General features: G+C 42.3%; 1 protein-coding gene across 4 annotated transcripts in view; it reads right to left on the minus strand.

Annotated features, from left to right (window-relative positions):
• Nucleotides 1-24,792, minus strand: part of SETD4 (SET domain containing 4) — a 580,992-nt gene that overhangs the window by 217,907 nt on the left and 338,293 nt on the right. For all 4 annotated transcript variants that reach the window (XR_010840851.1, XR_010840853.1, XR_010840854.1 and 1 more), the window contains one exon: nt 6,906-7,003. The gene's annotated coding sequence lies outside the window, so the exon portion shown is untranslated. The remainder of the gene's footprint in view (nt 1-6,905; nt 7,004-24,792) is intronic.

Below are 24,792 nucleotides of genomic sequence, written 5' to 3' on the forward strand. Positions count from 1 at the left end.
ATGGAAGCGTAGGTGGACGGATGGATGGTGGATGGAAGATGAGTGGATGAATGTATAGCCATTATCAGTCCTCAATGAATATCTATTCCTACTGCATCCTGAGCAAGAACAAGGGTGGAGTTACAACTTATTCAATATGATTTGCATATAACCTATTGCCTATTTTACGTCCCAGCACCAAAGACATCTGAGAGGGTTTGTGTGAGAATGTCATCTATTGGGGTTGTCAGAGCAGAAAAAGTTTGAGAAAAACAAGTCTCAAACAGTCACCAGAGGCTAGGTTGAAATCAGTAGCGGTTCTCATGCCTAAGTGCGCATAAAAACCACTTGCGAAACTTGTTAGAAAGGCTGATTTCCTGCCATAAGTCTAAGGTTCTAATTTAATAGGCACCCAGGAATCATGCAGTATCCTCAGGTAATTCTGAAGACACCACAGGGGTTGTGATGCTCTGAATCGGGATGAAGGAATCCCTTTCACAGAAACCTTTTCTTCTCTCCTTTAGTTTATTGTCAGGATTTGCCTTACTGTTTCAGCATCACAAATGCACATGAGGCTTGAAGAGGGAGTCATAAGTAGGATATAAAAGGCATCACTCCCTCCCTTGGTACTCACTGAAAGCGTCAGGGAAAACACAGCATCAAAGCCTTAGGTGTAGATAGGGTAGATAAGGAGATTAGGGGCCAGAAAAGTCGAACCCGGACCCAGTGCATCAATCCCTTATAAAGCTGCCAAAAGAAAGTCGTCTCACTTTTGCTTGAACACTTTCTGCAATAAGAAGTTCTCTACCTCCTGAAACTGTCATTGTTGAACAATTTGTTACGCAGTTCTTAGTGGTTCCAGTTCTGTTTACTGAGGCCACAAAGATGAGGTCCAATTCTCCATGCACCATACAACTCATGGAATATTTAGGGACAAATGGCATGTCTGTCCTAAGATAAGCAACCCCTTCCCCTTATTCCTGTAAGTATTCATGGGGTAGAGATTGACAACTATTAACATCTAAGTGATGCCATCTGGACCTACCTTTGAATTTAGCCTCCCAGCTGTGGTCAGATAAGAATAAGTAGAGAGGGTCTATCACACTATCATACCCTTTTTTTTTTTTTTTTTTTTTTTTTTTTGCAGTACACGGGCCTCTCACTGCTGTGGCCTCTCCCGTTGCAGAGCACAGGCTCCGGAGGCACAGGCTCAACGGCCATGGCTCACAGGCCCAGCCGCTTCGCGGCATGTGGGATCTTCCCGGACCGGGGCATGAACCCGTGTCCCCTGCATCGGCAGGCAGACTCTCAAACACTGAGCCACCAGGGAAGCCCTATCATACCTTTTTATGGACACTCTACCTCCATCATTGCCTTCTAAAATCACATTAGCTGATCTAGTGGTCAAATCCTATTGAGCCAAACCTCAGTTAAAACCCCAAAGTCTTTTTCACAAAACCTCTGTGTGTGTGGCCATTGATTCGGTTATCAGCACTCGTTGAGTAAAGGCATTCACCCATGTTGTGACTCATCTAACTACTTGGCCTGCATTTTGGCATCTCTCCATCTGTTCCACGTAGGAAGAGGCTCACTGCTTCCTCAGCCTCCCTGTGTTCACTAAACCTGAGTAGAGCTATCAAAATCAACTCTCCTACCCCTGCCCCCTGGAGATACACCATCATTATGTTAGTGGAGACTCTTGATCTGGGATCTGATCATATCTGCCGAAAGACATGACAGATAAGACTTCGTTTCTTATGAAGATAAGAGTGAAATGAAGGGATCTTGTCATGAAAAATTACTTCCTCCCATGCTGACACTGGAGAATAGGGCAACCAGGGTGCTGTCAGAGTATCCAATGAATGAGGGAACTTTTTTCCCATCTCACTGATGGTTTAATAAAAGTTTAATCTATTTATATTTATTTTGGTCTATTTTAGCTTTCACTTCCCTTGCTTTTTTTTCTTTCCTCCTTCTTTCCTGCCTTCAGCTCTGTTTTTGTTTCTTTTTTCTTTTGAAATTACATAGTCACATTTCTACACTTTTATTATTATAGTATTAAGCATATACAATTATTTTTCTTTCAGATTTTGATGCTAACCAATAACTCTACTCTCCCACCGGATAAGAATCTTTAATTCCACCCTAGATACTGCCTTTCTATCACCCATGACATTGTGGTCTAGAATTTTAATTCCTTCTCATTTCAAATATCCCCTCAAATATTATTATTGCTATTCTTATAGTAGATTTGCAAAATGTTTTTACCCGTTTCATAACTTTCTTGCTTTTTGATGCCCACTGATTCCTTATAGCTTGCATTTTCTTCTTTCAGTATTGCATTATTTTATTTGCTCTTTCAGGTAGTAAGTCTCTTAGTCTTTGTATGTCTGAAAATATATTTATTTTACGTTTACTGATATCAGGGAGTGAAACAATTATATTGAGAGAGTTCTGAGGGTAATGAAAACAGGGGAAATGATGATGAGAACACTTGACAGCAGCCCTGCCAGCATCCCAGGCTGATAGCTGCTGGGAAAAGCTTCCCTCCTTTTGAATCATCATTTAACTGAGTATAGATATGAAGTTGATAGTTACTTCCTCTTACCATTTAGAAAATAGTATTTGATCATCTTCTGACATGTGTTGTTGCCAATCAAAAGTCTGCTGTCAGTCTGATTGCAGCTCCTTTTCAGGTACACGTTTAATTTAATTTTAATTAATTAATTATTTATTTATTTGGCTGTGCCGGGTCTTAGCTGTGGCACACGGGATCTAGTTCCCTGACCAGGGACCGAACCCGAGTCCCCTGCATTGGGAGGGCAGAGTCTTAACCACTGGACCACCAGGGAAGGGCCAGGTACACGTTTTAAAGGTTTTTATATCATCTTACCTATTCTGTAATTTAACTGCAAGGAGTTAGGTTTGGACCATGTTATGTATCCTCTTCAAGATTTAGGGTTCTCCTGCAAACTGGTTAATGATTTTTCATTATGGAAAATTCTCCACCAGTATGTCTTTGACTATTATCTCTCCTTCATTCTATCTCTAATTTCTTTCTGGAACTCAGCTATATTTTTGGAGCTTCCTGTTTTGTGTTCATTGTCTCAATTTCTGTTTCATATTTGTACCATCTCTTTGTCTCTTTGAGCTGTATTTTGAGCATTTTATTTTTTCAGCTTTATCTTCAAAATTATTTCTTTCTTCACTTGCATTAGCAATCTTTGTTTCTTTCTCAAACCCAACTGCTTTTCATCTTGCATTACAAAATCTATTTGTACTTTTCACCTTGATCATCTAAATCATGCCTATTTTCAAATTCTTTGGACATTACTCTTCTCTGCAGTTCTTAGTGAATTCCTCCATTTGTTGCATCTGTTGACCCTCTCTCAAGGAGTGAATATCACTGTGGGTTTTGTAATTTTTTAGTTACTTGAGGGAAATGAGAACATACAAGCTTGCATGGTGTTGTGAGATGTAAGCTTGGCTCTGGCATATGTAGGCCCTTGTGAGAATTCCACCTGTGTGCCCTGGGTTATGGAGGTCACCTTAGGGGGACAGTCTAACTTTGGCTCCTGCAGACTCAGTGGAGTCCCAGGCTGGTTTTTACATTCACGTTGTGCTAGACTTGTTTTCAGTGGTATTTTTTGGCTTGAGATCTGGCTGTGTACACTTAGTCTCACACTCATACTGTGCAAGCTTGTGCTTTCTGATTTCCCTCAGGTAACTCTTGCTACCCAAGGTCCAGCGCATAAAGCCCACATCTGGAGCTGGTGGGTGGAGTTTTAATCCCTATTTCATTGATGGGCCTTCCTTATCTCTGGGAGTTCAGTCTCTCCTCCGGCATCCAGGGACCTTGATGCCTGAACTCCCTGCCAGTGCATTGTTACAACCCAGACCCCTGGGAGACACTCCATCCACAGTCCCCGGGCCTCCCTCTCCTCCAACTCTGGCTTCTTGTTTCTGGCTTCTGGAGATCTCCCTTCCCAGCTTTTGAGCTCACCTCTGGATTTTGTTTTTGTTATTTTTGGAATAGAAGGGGAACTTTCCCAATTATCTCGGTCAACCATCTTCATCAGAAGTTTAAAGGGTCTTTGAAACGTTAGAGGATTTAATTCATGGGCAATGCTTTCCCCTTAGCCTTTAATCGGATGTCTTTATAGCCACCCACCTCCGCATCCGAGTCCTGTAAGGGCAAGCAAGTACCTTTATAGCAAGACAAAAAAATCACACACATTCACAGCAGCAAAAGCCTAACCTCACAGGAACTGCTCTGAAAGGGAAAGCACCATGTGAAGAAACAAGTTTTGATATGTTCAGTGAACACTAGTCTTGGTATCTTCTGTGTGCTCATCAAACAAAAGATGTTGAAATGAAAGGGAAGTTTCTCTACCTCTGTATTCCTAGCCTGGAAGTGAAAGGACTTACATTATAAGAAGTACCATTTATCTTGGAGATATAATTTTGAAAATAAGACTCTTTGAAGGTCCTCATCCTCACCCCAGCCCTGGTCAGAAACTCTGAGCAGTTGCAAGTGTATGCAGAGCTGAATGTGCCTGAAGTTCAGTCGTTCAATAAGTTACAATAGAAATGTTAACAGCAGTATGGATTTTTTATTATGTTTGTATTGCCTGTTTCATTTTATTTTCCTTGCAGGAAATTTTTAAATCAAAAATCCAGTTATTGAAATGCCTCATAAGCCAAGTGATACTAGTGAGGCTAGAGGAACACAGGCATTAAATCCCTCCTGGTTTTCTCTCTTCCACCTTTGCCCACCCCCAGTCCCAAACTGAAAGCTCCTCCATTTCCAGCTGAGAGTAAATGCATGTGATCTTCTGTTCCACAGAGGTTAACCTAGTCTGATTAACTTTTCCATGTTATTCCATTAAATAAAAACAGTTTTGACACCCAGAGACTAAAGCATCCTAGAGATAATACAATTACCCTATGCAATCATTGCAAATTGGATTGTAATAATTCATTTAGGTGACCATACATATTTGTTATATGTAATATGAAACATCGCAAAATGAAATCAATAGAAATGTTTCTTGTTAATGAAGATATACTGGGCTGTTACGTGTGGGTTGCGGACTCAATACCACAGAAATCTTATTTGTATTATAAATTTCAGGGTATCCTGAGTGTTACAAATGAAGATAGCATTTCTTAAAGAAGCGATGGCTGGTCTTTTAGAAAATTATATCATAAATTGTACGTCATTTCTTGGTCTTTCAAGATCTTTGCTCAGCAAAATAGTCTTATAATTCAAGTAAAAATTCTGGCCGAGTGATTGCGTTCAACAATTTGCAAACAAACATTTATGCAAACTTCCATTTTAAAATTACAGAGTTCAAAATAATTTAGCTTTGGTAAGTCTGAAGATGTTACCCCAGAAGATTTTAATATACTTTTTAGGGTATTTCCTTCCTCCTAACATAAAAACTGAAGATGGAGGGGTAGAAATTGATTGGTATAGGTACAGATATGTAACTATACACACATCAATCACTGTGACTGTAATGAACTTCACTATTCGAATACTACCCTTACCTTCACAAATGAAATACAATATAACATAGCATCATATAGTATACTATAGCATGATAATATAACATGTTTATTTATATGTATAGATAAATAAAATAAGATTGTTTTAACTGTGTGTTAACTAAACTCACATGGTATTTTAAAAGGTCCAATTTAGGGCCTTCCCTGGTGGCGCAGTAGTTGAGAATCTGCCTGCTGATGCAGGGGACACGGGTTCGTGCCCCGGTCCGGGAAGATCCCACATGCCGCGGAGCAACTGGGCCCGTGAGTCACAACCACTGAGCCTGCGCGTCCGGAGCCCGTGCTCCGCAACAAGAGAGGCCGCGATAGTGAGAGGCCCGCGCACCGCAATGAAGAGTGGCCCCCACTTGCCACAACTAGAGAAAGCCCTCGCGCAGAAACGAAGACCCAACACAGCTATAAATTAATTAATTAATAAACTCCTACCCCCAACATCTTCTTTAAAAAAAAAAAAAGGCCCATTTTAATAGTAAGTTCTGCATTTTGAACAATATTATGGTGATATTTCAGATGAACAGTTGGCAAATATTGGCAATAGGTGCAAAGAATGAATGAAGTCATAAGTTCTGACGCCATTTACACTTCTCTTGTCAAAGCTCCTACGCTTTCCTTCTAGTGAGACCTGACACGTTGAGCAAGGCCCATAAGAATGGCATCCATCGCCCTCGTGAGAAAGGAGGATTACAAAGCGCAAGTAGAGTTATTTGCAATAATTAAATGGTTATCCCGGATAGTATAAGTTTAAAACAGACCCATAACAGGTAATTGTAATCATGTTTCTCCATCTGTCATTTTTTTGTTTTGTTTTGTTTGGCGGTACGCGGGCCTCTCACTGCTGTGGCCTCTCCCGTTGCGGAGCACAGGCTCCGGACGCGCAGGCGCAGCAGCCGTGGCTCACGGGCCCAGCTGCTCCGCGGCACGTGGGATCTTCCCGGACCGGGGCACGAACCCGTGTCCCCTGCATCGGCAGGCGGACTCTCAACCACTGCGCCACCAGGGAAGCCCTGTCGTCTTTTTGATTAATGCTACTCTCTCCCGTTTCTACAGCACCCTCTGAAACCCTCAACTTCAGGTAAACACAGATTAAAACAGCACCTGCTTTAACTGATTCAACGACTCTCAGCTGAAAGCTGGTTCTACCTGCACCCCTTGTGAGCCTCTTGGACTTGGCTGGTGCCCACTTCCACACCCACTGCAGGGCTGTCTGAACGGACAGGAGCTGCGGCTGGCTTTGCCTTTGCCTCCTGCTTATCAGTCTTTTAAATATTTTGAGTCTGCGGTCTTTAGACTACTCTGCCCTCTAACTTTCCTCTGCACTGTTTTCTACCTTCCCCTCGTTTATCCCCTGCACTTACCGGAGACTTGGGTTCCTATGTTGGGTCATCGGTGTCCATCCATGAGCCCCTCCAGGCTCTTTCACCTGAGACTTTCATCACTGGGACCAGCTCCGCCTCTGAAATGGGAAAGTGGGATTCTGTCTTTACACCTTCTACTCCTCTGACTCTCACCTCTGCTTCCAATCTGATGTCTCCACCTCCTCCAGAGCTTCTCCTGTGCGTGATCACAGGTGTCTGGAACCTCCCCCTTCCTCCTGACTCTGCCCTCATCCTGATAACTTGTTCTAGCTCTGCCTGCCTTAAAAAAAAGAGAGAGGCAATTCTCTGGATCTGGACCCGAGATCCTCTCTAGCCACTTCTCTCTTGCCTTCCCTTCCCAGTGCAATTTCTTGAAGGAATAGCTTACACTTCTCTCTTCTTCTCCCCTCCTCACATGCCACCACCAGCTCCCCCTGAAACTGCTTTGGCGGAGTTGCCAATGCCCTGTTAATTTCCAAATCCAGTGGAAACTTGTCTGTCTTTTTCTCTATCTCCTGTGGCCAGGAATTCCCATTCCTGCAGCACTCTGATTGCACGAACTCATGAACTCCCCGATCCGTGGCTGCTGCATCTTTTATCCATGAAAGATCTCTCTTCCTCCATATGTTCTTTTTTCTTAATTTGAAGTGTTTTTTTAAATGATGAGTTATTTCAAACATGCATACAAGTACAGGGCATAGTAGGTTCGTCTCTGATTCTCTTATCTTCTCATCCTCTGCAGTTGCTCCTAGTGGCCTCTTCCCCCTGCTAGTGTTAACTACTAAACCCTTTCCATCTCTTCCTCCTGACCTGCAGGTCTGCGTCCTCCCACGTCCAGACACCCCCACTGGACTCCCTACGGGCTGCTCCACCAAACTGACCTCTTCTCCACACACAAGCCTGCTCTCCTCTTTCATCATTTGTACTGGTGATTATCTGTGTTGCCAACCAAGTTGGATAACAGAACGTTTCTGGCAAAGTTTTGTTATCACATCTCAGAAACTTCTTCATACTCTATCTCTCCTCCCATGCCCCAACCATGGCTACACCCTCTCTGCTGACCCTCAGTTCTGCCAATGGCTGCATTTCTCTGCCTGTAGCCCCAACCTGCATCGGGGAGGCATCTCCCATAGATCTCAATTCCTGCCCCTGCTCTGTTTAAGCCAAAGGGGACTAACAGATCCCCACTCATGCTCACCCTTGGGTGTACCACCTTGCTGATTCCTTTACCCCTTGACCTCTGAAATTGTCTCTTCAATGAACCCCTGTAGTACACAATCTATTTCCTGCCAGGAGCCCGATGGGGAAAACCTCCTGGATTCCATCCCCCATCGTAAGCCTGGCTGCAGTAGGCACACCATCTTCAGGACAGTTATGCTTGACACTGTGGTCACTGGACAGACAGATCTCTCTGATGCTTGGCCTGGAGCCTCGAATCCCTCCCCTCCTTGAATCAGTCCTATTTCTCCAGAGAAACAGAACCAATAGGGTATTTAAGGAATTAGCTTAAAAAGAGCCAATAGGACATTTAAGGAATTGGCTTTTACAATTATAAAGACTAGGAAGTCAATTGGGAGATTGGAACTGACACACATACTACTATATATAAAATAGATAACTCATAAGAACCTGCTGTATAGCACAGGGAACTCTACTCAATACTCTGTAATGGCCTATGAGGGAAAAGAATCTAAAAAAAAAAAAAGAGTGGATATATGAATATGTATAACTGATTCACTTTGCTGTACACCTGAAACTAATACAACATTAGTAAATCAACTAGACTCCAATAAAAAACTTTTTTAATTAAAATAAAATAAAGACTAGGAAGTCCAAAATCCATAGGGCAAGCTGGCAGACTGGAGATTCAGTTAGGAATTTATGCTGTAGTCTTGAGTCTGACAGATGGAAACTCAGGCAGAATTTCTACATTGCCCTAGAGGCAGAATTGCTTCTCCTTTGGGGAACCTAAGTCTTTGCTCTTAAAGCTTTCAAATGATTGAGTGAAGCCCATCCACATTATGGAAGATAATATGGTTTATTAAAATCAACTGATTGTAGATGTTAATCATATCTAAAAAATGCATTCACAGAAACATCTAGATTAGGGTTTAACCAAACCACTGGTCACCACAGTCTAGCCAGTTGACACATAAAATTAATCATCCCCCAGCCCCCATCCACCACATACATTCAGTTTCTTCTGGGTAAGAAGGTACCTCTTTACCTCAAAAGCTAACAAGGACTTAGAACAATTTGTACTCACTTATATCCTCTTAGGAGGTAAGGATAAGAAATACCTAGTGAAATAACAAAAACAAACACATTCATGGTATCAGAGAGACCACCCAAAATCCATCAGGCTCTGCACAAAGTATAACCCTGTTACATTTTTTTATTGACACTGATTGGCTTGCGCTTGAAACTGCCCAAGAAATTTAGAAATATGGAAAATAGGATTAGAAGGAGTTTGAACTATGACCCAAGAGATCAAACCCTGACAACTTGGTATGCTAAACTATATTAAAATGTATGACTTTGAAGGAAGAGGTCAATATTTTTTTCTGTTTGTGAAGAGCCTGCACTAAATGATAGTGAGATATAAGCAGCCTGAGAATGTAAACATATCCTAAGGATTTCCATGGCTTGTAGTTGTCGAAGGCAGCCATCTACAGAAAGGGAAAATGGGACGAGCTTCTAGAAAGAACAGCTGAGACATTTGCTTGTTTGTTTATTTTAAAACCCAGAACAGATTTATAAATTACTTATGTCTTAAAAACCACATGACTACCACTATGGACCTGACCCAAGACACTCTTTTTTAAGTATAGCAAAATACAACTGAAAACGCAGCTTTCTCTTAGCCTGAGTGCCACGGAGGTTTCTGTCCAGGGTATTTATTCCTTCTGTGCCGCCATATTGCAATGGCGGCACTCCTCTACCTGTAGCCACGACCCCTTCAGGAGTCTCTCTCCCCCACGTACACCTTCCTTCCCTACCCCTTCAGGCCTAAGGGAGGTGCCAACTTCCTGCTAAATGCATCTCCAATCCTTCCTGCAACCAACAGAATCTAGGAGAAACAACAGGCCAAGAATGGAAAATCTTAAGTCCTAAGAGAAGTGCCAGTCCAGCCAATCCCAGAAATCCTTCAGTCTTTAGCCAACATGTGCTCTTTTTCTAAAACAAGCTCACCAAGGAGCTGGTCACTCTCCGAGTGTCCCTCTCTGAACCTCCACATTTCCCTTCATATCTGTGCCTGTCCCTACCTACATCATTTTCTCCTCCTCCTTCTCCTCCTCCCTCTCCTTCTTCTCTCATTCTCCCTCCCCTTCCCCCTCTCTCTCTCCCTCTCTCCCTCTCTCCCTCTATCTCTCTCCCTCTCTCTCTCGCTCTTTCTCTCTGTCTCTCCCTCTCTCCCTCTCCTTCCCTCTCCCTCTCTCCCTCTATCTCTCTCCCTCTCTCTCTCCCTCTCTCTCTCTCTCTGTCTCTCTCTCCCTCTCCTTCCCACTCTGTCTCTCCCTCTCTCCTTCTCCCTCTCTCCCTCTCTCTCTCTCTCTCTCTCTCTCTCTCTCTTTCCCCTTCTCCTCCTCTACAGACAGACAAGCTTTCTTAATGCAAAGGGCTACCTGAATGCAGAAGAACCTCTTCACCATCTGCCTCTATTACAGTATCACCAACTGAGGTACGCCAATTACAACAAAAGGAATTCAACCAACTCTTATTCTCTTAGCGGAGATGGTCCTCCAGCAATCACACACATTGAGTCCAAGACCCAGATTTTCTCATCCATGCACCATAACAAAGGACTTTTTATACGCGAAACAAACATGAAGGGGCTGCCAGGCCAATTAAATGTAAGTGATTTGCTTTATGCTGTGATTTCTTAGCTAAATATATCTCAAAACTTCCTTCTGGAATATTGACACTTTCTTTTCTCTGTGTAATTTTTGTCTTTGATTATCAAGGCTGCTTTGCCTAGCTTTGGCTTATATTCTTATGGTCTCACACTACCAAGCAAAGTGAGGACTGCCTATACCTAGACCCTCCGACCTGCCGTGAGAACGAGATGGAGCTTTCTTTTCCCCCTTTGTGAAATCTTTGCAACTGCTTAGCAGATAAGAGCCAAAAGAGGCCAGATGTTGGGAAAAGAGGGCAAAAAAAAAAAAAATTGCCTTTAAACAAATATTTTCCTTTCTCGTGATACAGAGATGCCATCCACCCTATATCGCCAAACAATGCTCTTCTGGAAAATGCTGTCACTGATAGACAGGAGGGGAGAGCACACTTGCTGCATGGGACCAGCAGGAGCCAGAGTCTAGCATCTTTCCTTCTCAGGATGGAAGGGAGACTCGATAAGGGATGTCCCCAGCAGTGCCCAGCTGGTGGGGTCGCTGGGACTCGCACTCCTCCACAAGATGCGGGGCCCCCTTGCCCTCCACCCACCCCAGTGCGAGTTGGGGACCCTTGCCGATGCTCTTGATCTTGGTCATCTTGGGTCAAATCTTACTCACTTTATGAGATGGCTGGTTTAGTCTCTGTCCCTTCAGGCTGTGAGCCAAGCAAAGTCAGAGAATCTTCCTTTCTCCTGGGGACCCTCAGGTCCGGCCCAGTTCCTGACTCATCAAGGAAAAGTAAACTCTTAGTCCAGGAGCGAGTCACCCCCCACCCTGGGTTGAGTCCAGGCCTCTGTCTAACACTGAATCAGTGACCTTGACTGCCTATGGTTTTGTGCATTGGTGAATGTACCTAATTTTGATAATCTGCTTTTGAAAAGAAGCTCTCATTTCTTAGCCTGGGAGAGACCAGAGTCCTCTACCTGGGGAATTTTCCTAATGCAGCCCCGGTGACAGGCTGATCCCAGGACTGTGAGAAGCCCATTCACTTCCTCCCCTGATGGCTGGATAACGGGGCTGAGAAGAAATGCCTCTGTGAGCCAAGGCTTCTGTGGGCCCCTCTGTCCTTTGTGCCCTGTGGACCTGTCTCTGTGAAGATTATCTTCTTTTTTGTTTGTTTATTTTATTTTTCCAAATAAACATTTTTTTAATATATGGAGTATAGTTGATTAACAGTGTTGTGTCAGTTGCAAGTGTACGTCAAAGGGATTCAGTTATACATATACATGTATCCATTCTTTTTCAGATTCTTAAGATTATCTTCTTTTCTAAGTCCCTACAGTTCGCTCTTGCCTACGTGATTACACATTGGGCAACCCTTATATTTTCAGCAGCTCATCTCAGAGCTGCCTCCCACCCCTCAGAGGGTGAGGTTCAGCCTCTGCCACAGACCGATGTGAGGAAGGTTCGATTCCATCAGAGCACATTCCTGGTCCCCAAGCATCCCTGATGGATGTATTCTCTTGGTGCACTTCGTCATCAGCCTCTGACCCCACTCTGTCCCTTTCTCTTGCTCTTGCAGAGCTGGGGATGCACAACAGTCTTGAAATTCCTTCATCTCCTCCTTCCCCTTCCACCCAGTTTCAGGTCTATAACCACCTGCTTTGCATGTGTGGTCCCACAAATGCCAGTCAAGGGCACCCTAAGCACAGAGTTCCATCCCAGGGTTCCCCAAGTCTCCGTTTCTTTAATTACTTCCCCTCCTGACCCATGTTTCAATAGCACTATTTACATCTATCTATTCCTCTTGGACTGTAAAAGGTTTTCATTTCTTTTCAAATCACTTAACTCTGCTTGGTGTGTTTAATAGCATTCTTTATTGAGCATCTTTTTTCCAGAGTGGTTTCCAGAATTTCTTCTCTCAGTGTCTCCAGAGATCAGCCTTGTCTTCATTGGCTTACAGCTGGGTAAACTCCTGAATGGAGACCTTATCTGACTTGCCAGCAGTCACTCAGCCATTCAGTAACACTCAAACATAAAGATCCTACATTGAAATTACCGGCCTCTCAACTATTGGTACCTTCTCTGGTCCCAAGGAAACAAGAACAGGCTTGATAGAAAAAATAACGTTCACTCTAAGTAGCAGTGGCACATCGTGCAGTATATACAGGGCAATGCTTAAAATTATCATCTTTGTGGTTAGACTGACCTAGTTTCTGTCCAGTTCATCCAAGCTTCAGCTGGGTGACTTTGTGCAAATTACTTAACCTCGCTGAGCCTTAGTTTACTTATCTATTGCATGGGAATAGTAATACCACCTCGCAAAGTTGAGAAGATAAAATAACAAAAATGCTTATCCCAGTGTCCAGTATAAACGAAGTGGCCAAATAATAGTAGTGATCATTAATTTAAAGGAAATAATCATATAGCTGAACTTAATTTTTTTTTAAAGTATATGAAGAAATGCCCAAACTCATAGAAATCAAATAAATGTAAATTACAACAGTGAGGTGCTACTTTATACCATCACATCAGAATGGCAAAAATAAAAAATGGCTAATATCATGTGTTGGTAAAGATGGAACATTTCTACATTACTGGTACCACCATTCTGGAGAATAATCTAGCTGTATTTATTAAATTTAAATATATATACCTTATTAAAAAAATAAAATATAAAGACAGAAATTAGATGGCAGGTGTGCTGAAAGTTATGTCTTCTCTGTGGTCACTCCATGAGCCTCTCTTCTCCCCTCCTCTGTTCCTCCCGTTGACATGGCACCCTCTAAGACTTGCACCTGGATCCTCTACGACTTTGCCAGATTTTCTTTCTCGGGGAGCTCAAGTACTTCAAAACCTCAATTCTTTTCGTTGTTGTTGATTAAATTGCTCATATAGGATCTCCATCTTCTCCCTAGTTTCCATGATCTCCTCATCTATGGCAGTGTTTCTCAACCTTGCCTGATCATAAAACTTATAGGAAGTGGGAGTGGGGGGACTTTAAAAAATCTCTAAACCCAAATCTGCAATGGGTGTGGGGATATGCAAGTTTAACAGGACCCCTAAGGTAAGTCTGTGATCAGGCAAATTTGGGATAAAACAGCCCATTCAGCACAGCCACCATGGTCTCCTAACCCAGGTCTCATGACTTATAAAGGAATTTGCACCACTATCTCCTGCAAGTAACAATCAGAGGGAAAGAAAAATTGGAATCAAAACCCTGCGGATGTTGTGATATTTCTATAGCTTATAAAGACAAGAGCTGGAACACTTAATATGGAAAATCTTTTGAAATACTTGAAATAAATATGGCCACCATATCCGCAGGACACTTCTGTATGAGAATCCCAACTTTTAAAACTAAACGTGCCAACAGAGATCAGCCACGATAGCGGAGTAGAAAGACCACAAGCTCACCTCCTCTCACAGGTACACCAAAATCACAACTATTTATAAAACAACCATCGGAGAAAAAGACTCGAGCCCACTAGAAAAGATCTTCTACAACTAAAGATATAAAGAAAGAACCACAACAGGACAGGGAGGAGGGCCAGAGTCACAGTATAGTCAAATCCCGTACTCCCAGGTGGGCAAGCCACAAACAGGAGAATAATTACATTGCAGAGGTTCCCCCAAAAGAAGTGAAGGGGCTGAGCCCCATATTGGGCTCCCCAGAACATTTGGCTTTGAAGGCAGGCGGGGCTTGCTTTCAGGAGTCCCAGAGGGCTGAGGGAAATGGAGACTCCTCTCTTAAAGGGCACACACAAAACCTCACACTCCAGGATCCAGGGCAGAAGCAGTAATTTGAAAGCAGCCTGGGTCAGACCCACATGCTGATCTCAGAGATTCTCCCAGAGAGGCAAGAGGCAACTGGAGCTCAGCCAGTGGACACCGACACGGGCAGCAGCAGTTTGGGGGAGCTCTTTCTGCCACGTGGATACTGCTGCTGGCAAGCATCATTTTGGAATCCTCCCTCTAGCTTGTTAGCCTCAGAACTCAGCCCCACCCCTGCCCAACAGCCTGTGAGACCTGTGACACCTCAGGCCAAGTAACTAACTGGGCAGGGACACGGCCCCACCCACCAGAAGAGAGAACTCACAGACATCCCTGGACACAGCCGTGCCCATTAGAGAGCCCAGAACCTGGTCCCACACACCAGTGCATACGCACTAGAGCCGGGACCTCCAGTGCCCTGCATCCAGAGACCCCAGGACCCAGCTCCACCCACCAGTCGGCGGGCACTAGACCCCAATCCCTGGCCCCTCCCACCAGTGAGCCTGCTCTAGCCTCAGGACAAGCCTCACCCACCAGCCGGCAGACAACACTGGTGTTCCCTCTATGCCCACTCTCTAGAGAGTTTTTATCATAAATGGACTTTGAATTTTGTCAAAAGCTTTTTCCGCATCTATTGAGATGACTATATGATTTTTATTCTTCAGTTTACTAATATGATGTATCACATTGATTGATTTCTAGATATTTGCTGCATCTTTTTTTTTTTAACTGGGGAGCAAAATTGTCCCTAGAATCACTTGCCCTTGTGCTTTCTTGGGCAGAACTGATGAACAGACCCACCCCTAAACTTCTCACTAGCAAAAGGAAATGGAATTATTAAGTTTGCCTTGAACCAATCATGGTCTATTCCTGAAACTCACCTTCCCTGAGAGTATTTCTAGAATACATGTAGGAAGAAGAAAGGAATGGCTCTTAGATAGGTAACCAATGGAGTCTTGAAAAATGCACAAGACCATAAGATCACAAAATAAACTTTTTTTTTTCATTCCTTGATTTGCAGAGTGTTCATGCTAACAAATTGTAACCGCACACAATTTCACTTCCAAACAAATGCCGAAGTCCTTCAAAGCAAATTTATAGTCTCATTTGTATTAGATTGCTATGTTGCATCTGGACTCTTAATTACAAACAAACTAAACTCCTACTAATACTACAAAGAGCATAGGCTGGCCTCAGGGAGGTAGAATGGAAGTAGAAAGGTCTAGTCCAAGCTTCTCCCACCCAAGTGTGGGTTCTCAGTTGATGGACAGAAGGTCTAATTAAGGTCATGACCACCGTTCTGTTTACACAAAGATATTATTAGAGGGTCCATCTTTAGATCTTGGTGGCTGGGGGTCAATATATATTTTTATTCCAAAAATAAAAAAGCTTTTATCTTTAAAAACAAGCTATTAGGTATATCATAAGAACCCTCTCTATATTTATTGAATAAATGTTGATATTTGTTAACTTATATTCTCTCCCTTTCTACAAATGATTTGGAGAAGCTTATAAAAAAAAAAAAAAAGAGCCAATCTGAATAAGGCTAGTGGATTGCACCAATGTCAATTTCCTGCCTGTAATATTTTACAATAGTTGAAGAAGGTGTTATCATTGGGGGAAACTGGGTAAAGAGTAGCCTGGATATCTCTGTATTCTTTCTTACAACTGCATGTGCATCTACACTTATCTCAAAATAACAAGTTTAATTTAAAAATAAATAAATATAATCAAAAGGGTAAAATATAAAGAACTGAGCATATCATTAGCAGCAAAAATGGTACATCTGAAAGCAAGAAAAAGCAGAGACATGCAAGCCAGCAGTCCTCTGCAGTTGTTAGCAGGGGTCTGAAAATCTGGCCTAAGCTTCCTAGTGGCCAAAGGAAATAGGGGATTAGTTACAAGGATCACAGTGCCCTAAAATTTTATTAAAAGCAGGGAGGAGAGACTGCATTTCTGATACTGCAACCTGAGAGGAATTTGTTCCCTTTACAGATATGTGGTGTTGTACCCAACAACAATCCTACAAGAGATAAAATAGAAAAATTCATAGGACTTTTTTTTTTTTTTATGTTCTTGAACCTGTAGAGACAGTGGAACTCCACGGTACATTTCAGGAAAAAATAAAATTCTGAGGGGCCGATAAGTTTCACCCATGGGTAATGAAAGGAGGCACAGTGACGTCATTTGATCGCGTTTCTGCCATAATTACTCACAATTACTGAATTACGTTTTCACCCTGACACTGTGAAATACATGTTCTTCAGGAGCGACAGGCAAAGGTGGCTCTTCAATACATTTTCTAGAGTCTTCCTTTGGAGCAAAAGTCAACGGCTTGCCAGCCATCTCCTGTCCTCCCGGCTCTTCCCTGTCCCCAGCGCCATCCCTGGCATCATTTCTGGGCTGCACGGCTCCAGGGGAAGCGGTTGCAACTCTGGGGAGTCTCTCCAGGTCCCTGGACAAAGGAGCCACGGCAAAGGAGCCGCTGAAGTTCCCTCTCCCTTGTGAACAAAAGCAGAATTGGGCATTTTTTAAAACAGTCCCTGGGTAAATGCTTCTGGGCTAGGTGGTACTTTGTCTCGAACAGGCACAAATCCAGCATGCCCTCTCAAGCACACACCGGAGAAATCAGGGTTGAAGAAACGTCTTAAATGACGCTGTTAAGTTCAGACATTACTGATTGGTGGGGATCAAAAGGCAAAGGATCCAACTCATGGTCTCTAACCCCCTGAAGTTGATTATCTGTTCAATGCCAAGTATAGATAAGGTCCCGGAGAAGCCACACAGAACTGAACCAGAGGAAAATCCAAGTGTTGTAAACTCCAGAGGTAAGGGCTAGGTTTGAGGGAGCGATCTGAGAAATGAAACCAGAGAGTGAGTTTTAAATGAGGTCTTGGAAAGAGAGAGGAATTACACAGATTGCCCGTGAGGAAAGGGTATCCCTCACGGGAGGTACAGCAGAGAGAAGAACATGAAGGTGGGATTCGCAATTCATCCTCGGGGGACATTACACAGATTGATTTGGTTGGCCGAGCAAGGCCATGGTGCAGAGCAATGGAAGAGAAAGCTGGAGAGATAAGACCAGCTAAGGCCAGTCTTTGAATATGACACTACGGCATTGAGAGGATTCACAACGGATAATATCAGCACGTACATGCCAGCCTAATAAAAAAGTAGAGACAATGGACTGTCTCGGGCATCAGAGGTACTCTGCCTAAATTATTTTTGATCTATTGGCACATCTTTTATGATCTACTAAAAAATTAAATTTTTCATTCATCTATTGTATTCAACAAGCGCAAGTCACGAGCCCAGATTATTAATGATGTCAGATCTTGTATTACTAAAACAAATGCATAAAGGTTCCATTTCTGATGACAAAAAGAGAGCCATTTGTTTCAATCATGGAAGACAATCTTATTAAACGTTGCCAACTTACTGCCAAGCTGGCTGGTCACCAAGGCACAGCTACAGAACAAATGGAATCGAGAGGACTGTCAATCTTCTGACAGTGTCACAGTCCCCAAAATAATAAACTTAGGGAGAGATAAATCTGTTATGACTTGGACACTTTTACTCCTTAATTCTGGAGTCTTTCAAGTTCACCATTTTCATAATCCTTTCATGTAACAACTAAGCTGTTTGGCAAATGCTAGTGAGGATGGGTAAAATGGTCCTATCTGCGTGGAAACCTTACACATATTCAGATAAACGGACTTAACCTTTCGGGAAAGTAACTGAGTAAAGTAGATAAAAAGCCTTAAAAATGTTTATACCCTTTGACCCAATAATTTTACTTCTCAGTCTAAGGAAATAATCTGGAATGCAGAAAAGGCATTGCGATCAAGAATGTCCATTACTCTGTAGCTCTTAATGGCCAAAAACAATGGAGCCAACCGATTTTCTAAGAGGAGGGGCACGATTTAACAAAGTACCTTCCAGCCGTGGAAAAAATGCTTACGGCACATTACCTATATGCTATGTCATATATACTACACTTTCAAGTACACATATAAGATTCCCAGAATGAAGACTAAAAGATAACTGCCCCCAGATTTTGACAATGGTCTTTCAGATGTTGAGATTTTATGTATCTGTTTATTTTCTTCTTGTTCTTTACTATAGTACTTTCAAATTTGTCTCAGTACTCATGTATTACCTTTAAATGCAAATAGAACTCTTGAAACATTTCTGAACAGGTTCATTCCAGAAGGTCCTCTAGCTGGGGGGCACCAGGAAGAGTGAAGGACAAAGAGCACAAAAAAAATAAGAAAGATGGTAGTTCCTATTACCCCTGAAAGATAAACGTGTTTGTTCCAGATTTGCCAAGAGAAGCTTGGAGGGGTTCCCAGGGAATGAGGCCAGAGTTCAGGTGTTGCCCAGATCCCAAATAAGCCCAGCCCCTACCCAAATGGCCTTGAGGTAGGAGAGGTAAGATAACACAAATGCCAGTTAGTTTTAGGGGAACCCCAAAAAAGAGGGTTTCGTGCTCCAATTCCTATTTGGAATTCTGGGAGAAGACCACTTTGTCCAAAGGCAACACGAGGTCGTCTCACTAGAGCAAAAATGGCAGAGCGGGGTCTGGAGCCTCTGAAGTAGTTCTCACCCCAGATCTCCACAGCCTAAGCAGCAAGGCACAGAAAGATCCAGAAGTTCCCATGAGACTCCATGGTGAACAGGCCAACGAGCTGAAGTGGCCTAGAGTTGTGACAAAGAGCGGCCAAGCGATGACGCTGATGACGGTGACCAAACTGCCCCAGCATTAGTGGCAGATACAAGCACACACCCGAGGCCAGGAAAAATTCACTATTTTTTCTTTAGTTTACCCCTTTGAGCTTCAGATGCAGAGAATTAACTTAGTCATACTCCTAGCTAATGGCATGCCATCATTTAGTGGCACACTCTCATCATCAGTTTGTAATGAACTATGATTGATTGATTGATTGCCTTTCATTCCCATTCTCATAACCATCTTTCTCTCCCACCATGGGCAGTCACCCCATAGTATTTGACTAGTATTCTTGAGTTTGTATGTACGCTTGAGAATTACAGTTTCAATTTATATAAATGGTAACGTGCTAAAGTTGACATTGCATTTTTACTTTCTTTACTCAGCACTAAGTTTTTAAAGTCTATTCATTCTGATGTGTTTATGCCTAGTTTGGCATCTGGATAATATTCCTTGATTTATTTACACATTTCCCAAGTGACAAACACTTCAGATGTGTTCAACTCCAGCACAGACACTGCTGCAATGGATATTCTTTTGCATGTCCACTCATAGACCCTTAGGAGAATTTCTCTGATATGTTATCACCAGGAGAGGAATTTCTGGAATAGAAGAAACACACCTACTTAACCTAATGACTGACTACTGCTTTTAAAAGTGGCTTCATAAGTGTTCAGCATGAAAAATAGTTGAAGAGTTACAGTACAAACACACACACACACACACACACACACACACACACCATGCCTATGACAGATGCAGGGCTGTGCTGCTCAGATCCCTCTTCAAGGACGGAGGGAGTGTAGTCCACAGTCAGCCTCCAGCTGTCAGCTCCCACAGGGTCCATCTCCGTTGTGGAACACGTGGTCTCTAGCCTCTTGGGGTTGATTATATGACCAAGGCCATATATAGATAAAGACTTGGCTGCAGTTCTTACCTTCCCAGGCCGGCTATTTCAGCCAAATGTCAGCAACACTGAAGGGTAATTTCCACTCCAGAGGCCCTGGATGATTGGCCAAGGCTTTGCCCTGCCTGAATCACATCTCAACTTCTTCTGCCCAATACTGCATCCTCCCCACTCCCGTCTCAGGTGCTGATCCCTGATAAACTCTGTCTCACTGTCCGCTCCTGGAGCGCCAACATGCAACAGCACCACTCAACTGCCCAATCTTGCCAGTCGGCTGTGTCTTTCATTGTTCTTTTAACTTTCATTTCTCTGCTTCCTAATGAATTGAAATGTTTATTCATATACTTGTTAGCTGTACAGTTCTCCCCTCCTCTGAACTGATTTATTATATCCGTTATTCTTGGTTCCTTTGACTTTTTCACGCTAACATGTAGGAATTCCTTGATTATCCTGCATAAGCCTTCCAGTTTTAGATGTTGCAAATATCCTCTTCTAACCTGCTGTCTGACTAATAACGATGTCTCTGTGAGATTCTACAATGAACTGGATTCTTAAGTTTGATGTAATAAAATCTACCAAGTTTTTACATTTGGTTGTGATGTTGAGGTCTGGTTTAAGAAGTCTTCTCCTATCCCTAAGTCAGATAGTCTCCTGTATTTTCTTCTATTATTTTTATAGAATAGGTTGACGTTTAGGTTTCTAATTTATCTGGAGTCACCTTTATAAACGATGTAAGGTTGGGATTCAGTTTTATTTTCATTCATCTAAAGAGGAAGTTTCTGTAGTAGCAAGAGAGGGAAAAGTAGTAATATAGCTTTAATTGGACAGGGAGGAAAGGTGGGCAAGGGGGCATAACAACAAGTGGCATGGTGTATTATTTAGAGATACGGGCTTGACCATCAAAAGTAACCAAAAACAGAAGCAGTTAAAGGTAAAGCCCTCAGAGAGGGGGAGGGGCAGGACGGGGAGAGGGGGTGGGGGGACACACCAGGATCTACTGCTTATCACATAAGTCCTTTTGTTCTCTTTTATTACTTCAGTAACTTTTTACAATTACTATTCAAGTTAAACGTGAACTTCAAGTTAAACGTGAACTTCGAGTTAAACTTGAACTTCAAGTTAAACTGAAAAAAGTCACACTTGTTATGAATCCTTCCCAAGCGGACTCTGACGTCTTGAGTCACACACCTATCCCAGCTCTCCTTACTCCCCATCAACTCATCACACTTCTTCATTTTGGAATGAGTTCCCATCAGGAACTCATCATCTAGGGTGATGTATCACCCTAGACACTCTTCATGACACCACCCACAGGGGTGGGACATCTGCCGACAGGGAGGGTGGGCACATGATTGTCCTGGACGTGGAGGAAGGGAAATGACTTCACCATGAGGTGAGGAAGCCACAGGGCCTGCGGAGATGCGTGTTTACAGAGGGCCTGTGAGTATGTACTTTCTGAATAGAGAAAGGCATATCCTGAAGGTACACCACACTAATTTATCTGTCTGTGAATATATGATACTATTTCTTCCCCAAAAATGATTTTTAAAAAAGCATTTTATACTGTCTAGCAAGTCCAAATTATTTAGAGCCGCCGTATATGGTTGTGAATGTTCTATGTGTGAATGCCCTGAAAAAATGCTCTTAAAAAAAAATATATATATATATAGTTGTTTCTATATGATACTTCATGGTACTTTGAAAAGAGCCCTGGACTGAGAGTCAAGAAAGCTGAATTTTGGCCTGGCCACTGGCTTTGTGATTTTGAGCCAGTCCACCCCCTTCTAAAAGCTTCAATTTCCTCTAAAAGAATGGGTTACTAGATAGTTTTAACACTCTTCTCAATTTTAACAGCCTATTATACAAATATCTGATTAAATTCCTAGAGAATCCCACAGTATCAGAATATCTAAAAAACATATTTTGAACCCAGAAAGTGAATTTCACTGAAATTTACCACCAAGTGAAATTTTTTATTTATGAATTTGATTGTCCTTTTAAAATATGTCCTTTAAATGCCATTAACTGATAAACAGCAGAAATGGTTTCAAAATCTAATCCCAAAAAGCTCCTGCGTGTTCTACTCAGAACAGATGAATCCTTACATTTTTTAGGGTTATCAGATATGTATAATATTGCCAGTTCATTAGAGGGTTGTATTACCATACTTCATTCATCTATGGCTCAAAGTGTTGTTATCAACTCAAATATTTGTCAGTCTTAAAGGTGAGAGCACCTCTGTGGGTTAACCTTCCCTTTTGTGTGCACACAACATTTCATGAGGCCAATACAAAAAATCTTGCTTATTTCTTACAGTGCAAGCCAGCTGTACCTTCCCCGATAGCTTCTAATCATTCATCAGACCCATCTGGAAAAATCCCACACCTTGACGACTGAACTTTCCTCCTCTGGTTGAGGAAACTCAGGAGATCCAGTCTTTTCTTTCTCTAACACTGCAGTTTGTAGAAAAGAAGGATATGGCTTTTTCCACCCTGCCAGGCTCCCAGTTATGGGATGTGTCTGGTACTGCAGGGTACCTTTGAACAAACAACTGGCCATTTCCATGTATCCACATATTATTGCTTTGCTACAAGGAAAATATTGTAACACTGACCATTTAATATTAGAACATTAGAATACTGGTGATCTACCAGTTGTTGGGCATTTCATTACTATAAACAACCTCAGAATAATAAAACCAAAAGCCAACTCAAGCACAATCACAGGGAAAATGCTTTCAGTGGAAAAGGAAGAGCATTTTCTCGGCATCATCAAGTATCACAAGATTTAGTTCTATAGCCAGAATGAAAAAATCAGGGAGGCACACAGCAAGCTGCCCCTCTGGCCTGTCCCTGGAGCTGTGCTCCAAAGGGCACCGATCATCTCCAGCCAACAGATCCGATGGCTCCTTCTCAGCATGGTCCTGTCAATCCCAGCACAGCATTTAATGCTGCGAAGCACACCTTCCTTCTGAAATGGCAGCCTCTTCTGGCTTTGGGGATAACTCTCCCTGACCACTCTTTTTTCTACCCATAACCGAATGCTGCTGTTCACCAAGGCGCTTTCACCAACTTTTACTTCAGACCTTTTCCGGGGAAACGTTCATCACCCATGTGATGATGGCTCTGACAGAACTCTCTACAAAGTTCCAACGCAAAAATTTCACTTTCCAATTGTACATTTTCCATCTTGCATTTTAAAATTTAAATCCATTTCTTCCCCACTGATTCCACCAAAAAAAAAAATCTGATCCCTTTTCCAAGTTCTCTCAGTTAATGTCACCATAATATACCCATTTATTTGGGTTTGAAATCTCACAACCATCTTTCACTCTCCTTTTTTTCCTATATCTAATCAGTCACCAGCTCCTGTCAGTTTTACATCCTAAAAAAGGTCAAATCTTGATTATTTGAGGTTGAATTAACCACGGTGAAGACTGAGCAGTGACCTGGGACCCTCTACATCTCCAGCTGAGTGAGAGCACTCATTGTTGGCTGACTGCTAAGGTGGGAAGGATGGACCCAAAATGCAGAGGAGCTGCTTTGGATGTCAGCAGGAGAGACCGAAACTCTATTTGGCCTACCTGGCTCAACCTCCTGCCTTCACCCCAGGACCTGACCAATCGCCAGAGCAGATATTCGGTAACCATCTGCCAATCACAAGCATGTCCTATCTGTCTTCTGAGTCTTAGCCTTAGTTGTTCCAACACTAGAAAGTCAAGAGTTGACAGTAGTTTCGACCTAATTGCAATTAGGAACTAATATATTCTTCTTCACCACCAATCTCTCCCACTTAATGGAATCTGGACTCTGATTCCAGAATCATTCCTCTCCTTTATTACTACCATAGTCCAAATTCAAATCTCCAGTATCTCTCGTCTAAATGGCTGCATAAATAGCCTACAGGTCTTCCTTGCTTGGAGTAACTCTCCAATCCAATTCAGCCCCAACCTTGATTCCTTCTAATATACACCCTGGACCTTATCGCTTCTCTACTGAAAGCTTCAATGGTCAACTACAAAACATTGCTTAGATATCATTTACAATGCTAGTATTGCTGCTATAACAAGTTCTTGCTTATTCATAATCCATTTAGAGTAATACCAAAAAAAAAAAAAAAACTGGGAATAACCTAAGTGTCCACCAACAAGAGAATGTTAAATAAATTCTAGTACATTCAAGATATGGGACATTAGCAGTCCTGAAAGTCCTTTGAAAGAATGAGATGGTGGCAAACAAAGACATCCGCCCTATATATGCCTTATTTTTATGTTTTATAGGCAAACAAAATTTGGGAGAACACATACCAAACAGGGAACCTACAGACACCACTGGGGAGTGAGATTGCAGGAGAAAAGGAGCTTTTATTCTTACGTTATAAGCTTCCATGTTATTGAAATGTGTTACAGCAAGCTGATATTATTTTGAAGTACCCAAAGCTAATATAGGGTTTATAAATACATTTGTGATCTGAGGGCTTCACTTAGAAATTGTCCTCATTATATTTTGATTTGGGGTACATTAACATATCTATACATATAAACCTAAAATTTAACCATATAATGTCCTCACTAGACTGTGTTCTCATTGATCATTGAAGACAGAGTTTGATCCAATTCATCTTTGTGTTTTCCCAGAATTCTTT

The sequence above is a fragment of the Kogia breviceps genome, chromosome 5 (genome assembly GCF_026419965.1).
Source record: "Kogia breviceps isolate mKogBre1 chromosome 5, mKogBre1 haplotype 1, whole genome shotgun sequence".
NCBI classification, from domain to species: Eukaryota; Metazoa; Chordata; class Mammalia; order Artiodactyla; family Physeteridae; genus Kogia; species Kogia breviceps.